This window comes from Saccostrea cucullata, unplaced genomic scaffold (assembly GCF_032062105.1).
Source record: "Saccostrea cucullata isolate Sc308-1 unplaced genomic scaffold, CSIRO_AGI_Scuc_v1 ctg20351, whole genome shotgun sequence".
NCBI classification, from domain to species: Eukaryota; Metazoa; Mollusca; class Bivalvia; order Ostreida; family Ostreidae; genus Saccostrea; species Saccostrea cuccullata.
Window position 1 is genome coordinate 1 of NW_026937904.1, and position 8229 is coordinate 8229.

The window sequence follows — 8229 nt, forward strand, 5'->3', positions numbered from 1 at the left end:
ATAGAGATTACAGGGAATATGGCACCAAAAGGGAGTTGGGGAGCGTTTGGGGAACATCTGTAACGGTCCCCGTTACCATTAGCACTAGTTATATTTTTCTTCTTCTTCTTCTTCTTGCTTGGTACTTTTTTGTCCGGGTATGATCTTGTAAACTGTTTGTCCGATGTAGGTAAATCCTTTTTTAGGGTCAGTAGACATGTTATGTAGAATTGCAGAATCAAGGTCATTTTGCGCGCACGTGCTAGCAAGAGCGCGCACGTGCAACACGTGAAATGAGCAATATATCAGATATAGCCTCAACTTTTCTATTTTTTGATGAAATGCTTTGAAACTCATAATGTCAGGATATATTAGTAGCATAAACATGATGACATGGTGAAAATAGCAAGATCTCACGCGCATGCACGTGCGCTTCGCTCTGATTGGCTGAAACTAAAGCCTCAATAATTTTTTTTGACAAAATCCTTTGAAATTTTGAACATAATCATATATTATGAAGATCTACAGCATGATATATAATAATTATCATAAAAGCATGCGCATGCACATGTGCTGTAATCTGCCTTTAACTTTTTTTGGTTCTCAACAGAGCGGGATGAAATTTAGAATATGGATAGGTATGATAGATTGCTACATTATGCTAATATCAGAATTGAATGCAAGGACACGCATGCATGCAAGTGCACGCGCACAATAGCAAAATAACCAATATATTTGAAAAAACGGCAACATTTAAATTTTTATGATTTTTCTTATTGATTCCTACGACATAAAGAAATGTTAATGGTTTAGACAACATGCCATGATCTTGCATGTGCATGCACGTGCGTGCGCGTGCAATGAGTTAAATGACATATATTCGGTATCATTGTAGCTTTAATAACTTTTATATGAAATCCTGTGATACTGAGCACATTTTAAAAATGTCTTACAGGAAATGGCACAAAAAGCGATTTGGGGACCGTTTGGGGAACATCTGTAACGGTCCCAGTTGTAACGGTTACAATTAAAACTAGTTCTTTCTAATCTCTTGTTAGTTCTACTGGTCAGAATTGAGAAGAGCTTATGTGATAGTAATGCGTCCGGCGTCCGTCTGTCTCTCTGTCCATCTGTCTGTAAAAAATTTTTCAAAATGCTACTCCTCCTACGGGTTTAGTCCGATTTCAATACCGGTATAACGTGAAACACAAGTAGACTACACTAAGACACATAATTACTGTGCATCGGTTTTTGATTTCGATGAACGGTGTTGCCATGGTAACTAAAAATAAAATTTCTGTGAAATTCCTTTAAAATGCTACTCCTCCTACAGTTTTGGTCCAATTTCAATATAGCTTGACACACAAGTAGAGAAGGATATGGAGATAACGAACAGTATTCAATCTCAACGTCCATTAAACAATATACAAAATAAGAGCAGAGCAAACACGGACCTCTGAAACATCAGAGGTGGGATCAGGTGCCATGGAGGAGTGAGCATCCCCTGCCGACCGGTCACACCCGCCGTGTGCTCGTTGTCATGATCAGGAAATAACGGAAAAAATCCGTCGTCAATTCAGTGTATAAATAATGGACTAACAATTGGTATGAAAAACGTCAGTCAGCATATGACTCAATGATAAATTGTATTTGCTGACAAGGTCATTGTATCGACCATAGAATTTACGAAATGATGACTTTAAACGAGACTGTTGATATTCTTGTTTCATCAACTTGCTTGTCAATAATTTACCTCGTTTAAGAAATTGTTCATACGTAGAGCACGCTCTTGCGTATCGAATCAACTGAGATATATATACTCCGTATGCAGGTGATGAAGGTATATTGCTGCATAAGTAAGGGAAGTTGACGATAGAAAACTAAAAGTCATCACGTTTATCATATAGCTTGGTTGTTAGATTACCATTAGTGTCTTTTTCAAGTAAAATATCCAGGTATGAAGCAGAAGTGTCGGACTCTGTGGTACACTACACTACGATACATAATTCTGTGCATCAGTTTTTGATTTCGATGAACGGTGTTGCCATGGTAACTAAAAATAGAAATTTCTGTGAAATTATTTCAAAATGCTACTCCTCCTACAGTTTTATTCCGATTTTATTATAACTTGGCAAACATGTAGACTACACTAAGATACATAATTCTATGCATCAGTTTTTTTTTATTTCGATGGACGGTGTTCCCGTGGTTACTAAAAAAGAAGTTTTTGTGAAATTCTTTCGAAATGCTACTCATCCTACAGTTATGACCTGATTTCAATGTAACTTGGTACTCAAGTAGACTACAATATGATACATAATTCTGTGCATCGGTTTTTAATTTCGAAGAACGGTGTTGCCGTGGGTACTAAAGATAGAAGTTTCTGTGAAATTCTTTTCTAAATTCTACTCCTCCTACAGTTTTGGTCCGATTTCAATATACTTGGCAAACATGTAGACTACACTAAGATACATAATTCTGTGCATCAGTTTTTGATTTTGTTGAACAGTGTTGCCGTGGTTACTAAAAATAGAAATTTCTTTGAATTTTTTTTCAAAATGCTACTCCTCCTTCAGGTTTGGTCTGATTTCAATATTACTTGGCAAACATGAAGACTACACTAAGATACATAATTCTGTGCATCAGTTTTTGATTTCAATGAACGGTGTTGCCGTGGTTACTAAAAATAGAAATTTCTGTGAAATTCTTTCAAAATGATACTCCTCCTTCAGGTTTGGCCTTATTTCAATATAACTTGACACACAAGTAGACTACACTAAGATACATAATTCTGTGCATCGGTTTTTGCTTTAATGAGTAGCAAGGATCATTTTTCTATTTATTGCTGTTTTAAAGTTTAAAGTCGCAACTGCTACTTTTCTCTTCCTTTTTTTAAGTATAAATCAGTAGAGCTACAGTCTCGACAGAGACTTCTGGTTTTTGTATTTCTACATTAGCCTTTTTACTGGCATAAGCCCTACCGGTTGTCGCTCGGTCATCTCCGTGAACTTTGATTGGCCGAGAATCTTGTCGAATCTCGGCTGATTCCGTTACCAAGCTTCTTCAAACAAGAAAGGGGAAAAGAATAATAACAAATTTAAAAGCCTGCAAGCAATAAAAATAAGATATATTTACAATGAATTTAAAGAGACCTTTTAAGATTTTGCTATAAAAAATATCATGTTATCAATTATTTAATTAATGCTGATTTTGTTGTTCGTTTTGTCATTTTTTTAGATTGAAAATCTTGCAAAATTGTTAAGTCGTACGAAAATTAGGTCATCAGGAAGTTATCTGCCTTGCCTTGAACAGCATTTCAACCAATGAAATGAGTAAAAATTTTCTCATCATGCAATTTCTACCAATCGCAAAAGAGAGGAAGCCCATAGTCCGAAGACTGTAAAAAACTTCAACTATATAATACCGTCTTCCAAGGAAGACGGTACTGATATTATACATTAATTGACTGAGTGTAAGAGCAACATGCGTTTAGTCGGACCTAAAAAAAAACCCAAACCAAACCAAACTGTCTGCCTGAGGCCGTTATGTTATGATTTGTTGAGGTATGTCCACTGCACGATGTTTTTTTTTCGATATTGTCGACATCGTTGTAAAATACTAGTCCTCCTAATATCATAACATATTCAACATGACAATGTTGGATAATACCTTTGTTTATGTATATATATTACATTAAACGATAGAAAGTCCACACCTTGTAAACATTGCCCTCCCTTTTTCTGCTGTTTACATCGTTCACATCGTCGACATTGCAATGTTGGTGGATGTCGAGTAGACATCGTGTCAACGTTGCCCTTCCTATTTTTCTTGTTAACATCGTTCACATCGTCAACATTGCAATGTTGGTCGATATCGAGTCAACATCGTGTCAAAATTGCCTTTTTAAAATCTTGTTTACATCGTCGACACAGCCATGTTGGTCGATAATGAGTAGATATTGAGTCAATAAAGCAATTTTATTTTTATTTTCTTATTTAGATATTTGTGTCGGCCTACATGAAGTCGAAATCATGTTCACATTACGTTTCTTTTTGTTTATCTATCTTTGTAAAATCGTTGACAACACATTGAACGCATAAAATCATATTATATAAGTGTCATATATTATTTTCACTCACAATAGAAATAATACCGGTATCAATGTAGACGATGTATAAGCGATATCGCATTAAAATTGTTTACATAACGATGTCGACATGTACGTATTCACATGTACGTAGAAACAATATCAGAATGTAGACAATGTAAACGCGATATCGTTTTAGCATTGTTTACATTGCAATGTCGATGATGTCAACATACAATGTAGAAATGAAAACAATGTAGACGAAGTAAACTCGATATCAAATCAACATTGTTTACATTGCGAAGTCGACAATGTCGACATACAATGAAAAAATTAACAATGTAAACGTTGTAAAAGCAATATCGCATCAACATCGTATACACTCCAATGTCTTCATAATGAATAAAAACAATGTAGACTATCTAATTACAATATCGTGTTAACATTGCGATGTCGACAAAATCGAACTGATAAAGTGCACTGGACATGAATGGATATGTTAAGTCTGTTTGCAGAAATGAAAAAAGAAATCCCGAATTGTAGCTAAATCACAATATAATAATTCTTAGATTTCGACCTTGATGTTTCTCAATTTTCATAATTTAGTGCTTGTTCGGTTGGTTGGAAGAACTTCCGCTAGCGAGGGACGAGTGGAGATTTACCACTCCGACATGTGGGGGACAATCTGTGATGATATCTGGAACGACTTTAATGCAAGAGTTGTTTGTAGAATGCTGGGATACTCGGGGTGAGTCCTCAAGTCATAAGAAATGCAGTAACTAATAAGATGAATAATTTTTTTTATTGAATTTCAAGCTTGATACTACAGAATTTGAAAACATACACCATTACGTTTTCATTGGACTTTTGCAAAGACACTGACTTTTACAGGTGACGGCTTACTTGCGTCATATACGGAGTTACGGAATTGAAAATAAATAAGAAAACATCCATTGGGGTGAAAGTTACTGTATTCGAGGCTTTGAAATAATTTATCAAACCAAAAATATATTTGATGGAAAAAAAATTCCTTAGATACATCATTCACGCGAATTAATATATCCTTTTATCTACAATAACTTAAGAAATATAATGAAGAAGAAGAAGACACATTTCAGTAGGAAAACTCGGCAGGAGTTAGTCAAGACTGGAATGGAGGGTGTTGAGGGTAGGATTGTTGCTGTTTTTTCCTAGACAACATAATATAACCTTTGAAATAACCCGTTTTTATCGTTTTGTTGAATGTTCAGATCAATATTTTTTCACAATAGAGCTCCCATAGATTTTCCTGGTATAAAAGTAAGCTGTCAACTGCAAATGTAAATGTCATTGTCTTCGCAAAAGTCCTTTATGAAGATAAGCTACCAGGTACATTGTTTGTTTGGGGTTTTTTTTTTGGGGGGGGGGACTCCTGACTACAGCATAGTTTGTGCAATGCATACTGGTTTTCTGGTAGTTTATGCATGGTGAAACAGGGTAATTATTTAAAGTAGTCTTTACATAAACTCACTATGTATAACTGTTTTAAACAATCCTATAAAACGTGCTATTTAAAGGAAATCTTTAAAAAAAAATCAATATCCGTTCGTATATATAGAGCTCAACACACTTTTGAAACTCACATGGTTTTTCGCACAAATTAAGGTCACATTACTCTTGCAATAAAACTTACCATAATCGAACTTCATCAAGAGACATGACCCTAATGCATGTATGTATCAGATATCTAATGTAAAAGATATATATTTTTAAGAATCATGGGCCCGTTTTACAAAAGAACTTACGACAAAGACCAAAAAATTTAATTCTGCTCATAACTTTCTATTTTAGAAAGATTCGGAAATAGTTTTTATCTTATGAAAAAAATTTTATACTATCTATGTGTGTCCACAAATTCAATCAAAATCATTAATTCAGCAAAATTTTCCAATCCACTCAAGTTTTTGGTCTTATTTTACTATAGGTATTCACAAATTTAATCAATCGAGCTTTCTTTGATTCAATTAATTAGAAATTTCCAAACTGACCTTTTTTAGATGAGTATTTTTTCTAAGTACTTTGCACATTTTCAATACTCATCTTGGTTTTGTCGAAATGGATCACGGAAAAATGGTAATGTTGTAGAAAGAAAATGCCAAAAGATGGGATAATTAAGTTTTGTTTATCTTTACAAATAGCGTATTGTTACTATTAAAAAGATAATTATTTTACATTTAAGATTTGAAACTTTGAAATTTTTTCGCTTGGACGTATCTTTCATGATTCAAGATTTCAGAAGGTAACCCTGAAAGAATGCCAGCTTTTTAACACAGACAGCAGTCGAATAGAAGAAAAATACTGTTATCATCTTGTGCTAAAGAGTCACATCATACAGAAAATACATGAGCTGCACCTGTTTTTGTGTCTAGACAAGGCAAAGGACTGCTTAAAAAAAGAACAGATACAAAGACAACTGCATTTGACGAGAAACTATGAAAAACCATTTGGGGGCTGTCATAATTTATCATCCAAGCTCGTAATAAAATCCTACCAATTATTAAGTGTACACTGTGTTCCAAGCTAGTGATTGAAAAACAAATCTAATTAAATCAATTAATTATAAATCACTTTTCAGTATGTTTTGTTGCCTCGTTACTCAATTTTGCATTATAACAATGTGACGTTTATTTGTGCGAAAAACCATGTGAGTTTAAAAAGTGCGTTGAGCTGTATATACATATCTGAATATGAATAGCTCTAAACTTCTTAGCTCACTTGAGCTAAAGGCTCAAGTACGCTTTTCTGATCATATTTTGTCCGTCGTCCGTCTGTCCGTCCGTCTGTAAACTTTTCACATCTTCGACTCCATCTCAAGAACCACTGGGCCAATTTTGACCAAACTTGGTACAAAGCATCCTTAGGTAAAAAGAAATTTAAATTGTTAAATGAAGGGCCAAGTTCCCTCATAAGGGGAAATAATCAAGAAAAGACAAAAATAGGGTGGGTTCATTAAAAATCTTCTTCTCAAGAACCAATGGGCCAATAAAGCTGAAACTTATGTGGAATCACCCTGGGATAGTTTAGATTCTAAATTGTTCAAATCATGACCTCCGGGGGTAGGGCGGGGCCACAATAAGGAATCCAAGTTTTACATAGAAATATATAGGAAAAATCTTTGAAAATCTTCTTCTTAAGAACCACTGGACCAGAAAAGCTAAAACTTATGTGGAAGCATCCTGGGTTAGTTTAGATATCAAATTGTTTAAATTATGATCATTGGGGTAGGGTGGGTTTACAATATGTATTACAAGGGGGGAATCTGGTAAAAAACAGAATGGTCAAAGATTCTCAGGTGAGCGAAGTCGCCCATGGACCTCTTGTTTTTTACATTCCTGATCATATAAAACTTGAGAAGTTTAAAAATTTATGTTAAAGAGTAGTCAATATTGTTACATATGGTCGAATTATCTTAATATCAAAGCAATTTTTCAGTGCTTCTTATTAAAGATATGTGTACAGAATTTGAAGTGTTAAAGTTAATTTTGAAGCTCCAGTTTTCCGTGCGATCCTCTGTAATTGGACATAAGCATTTTTTTCCTTCCTAAGATCTTACACTGCCTACCCACTGGCTTATTATGGGCAAGGTACAGGACAGATCTGGTTGGACGATGTGAGCTGCTCAGGATCAGAATCCTCAATATTCTCCTGTAGTCACCTAGGATGGGGGGTTCACAACTGTGGTCATCACGAAGACGCATCCGTCAAGTGCACTTAGACACCGAGGAGATCTTTGGATCACAAATTCGTTATTTTTTCCATCAAATTTAAGAAGTTGATATTTTTATCTCAAAGAATTTTGTTTCTTTCATTTTGATTTTAATAAAAAAAAAAACACTATACTAAAACATGTACGACAGAAATGACTTCTTTCTACGAATATGTGTGTTGATGTGATGTGAGTACATAATTATGTTCCCCAAACGGAGTTTGGGAACATATTGTTTTTACTCGGTTTCTTATTATTATTAAGGTCTTCCGTCTTCACGGAAGACCTTATAGTGATTGTATTGTTTCTTATTATTCTTATTCTTTTTTTGACAAAATTTTGTGCAGGCGATTTCTCGAAAACTATTCAGCGGTTTTTCATGAAACTTTCACAAAATATGAGATATAATATGAAGTTG

The 8229-nt window shown here is 34.5% G+C and overlaps 1 long non-coding RNA gene across 1 annotated transcript; it reads left to right on the plus strand.

Moving 5' to 3' along the window:
* The first annotated feature begins 4300 nt into the window (after positions 1-4300).
* Positions 4301-7859, plus strand: LOC134249031 (uncharacterized). The gene is made up of 2 exons (XR_009988198.1): positions 4301-4814; positions 7652-7859. It is a non-coding gene; the product is annotated as an uncharacterized LOC134249031 (long non-coding RNA).
* Positions 7860-8229: the final 370 nt, after the last annotated feature.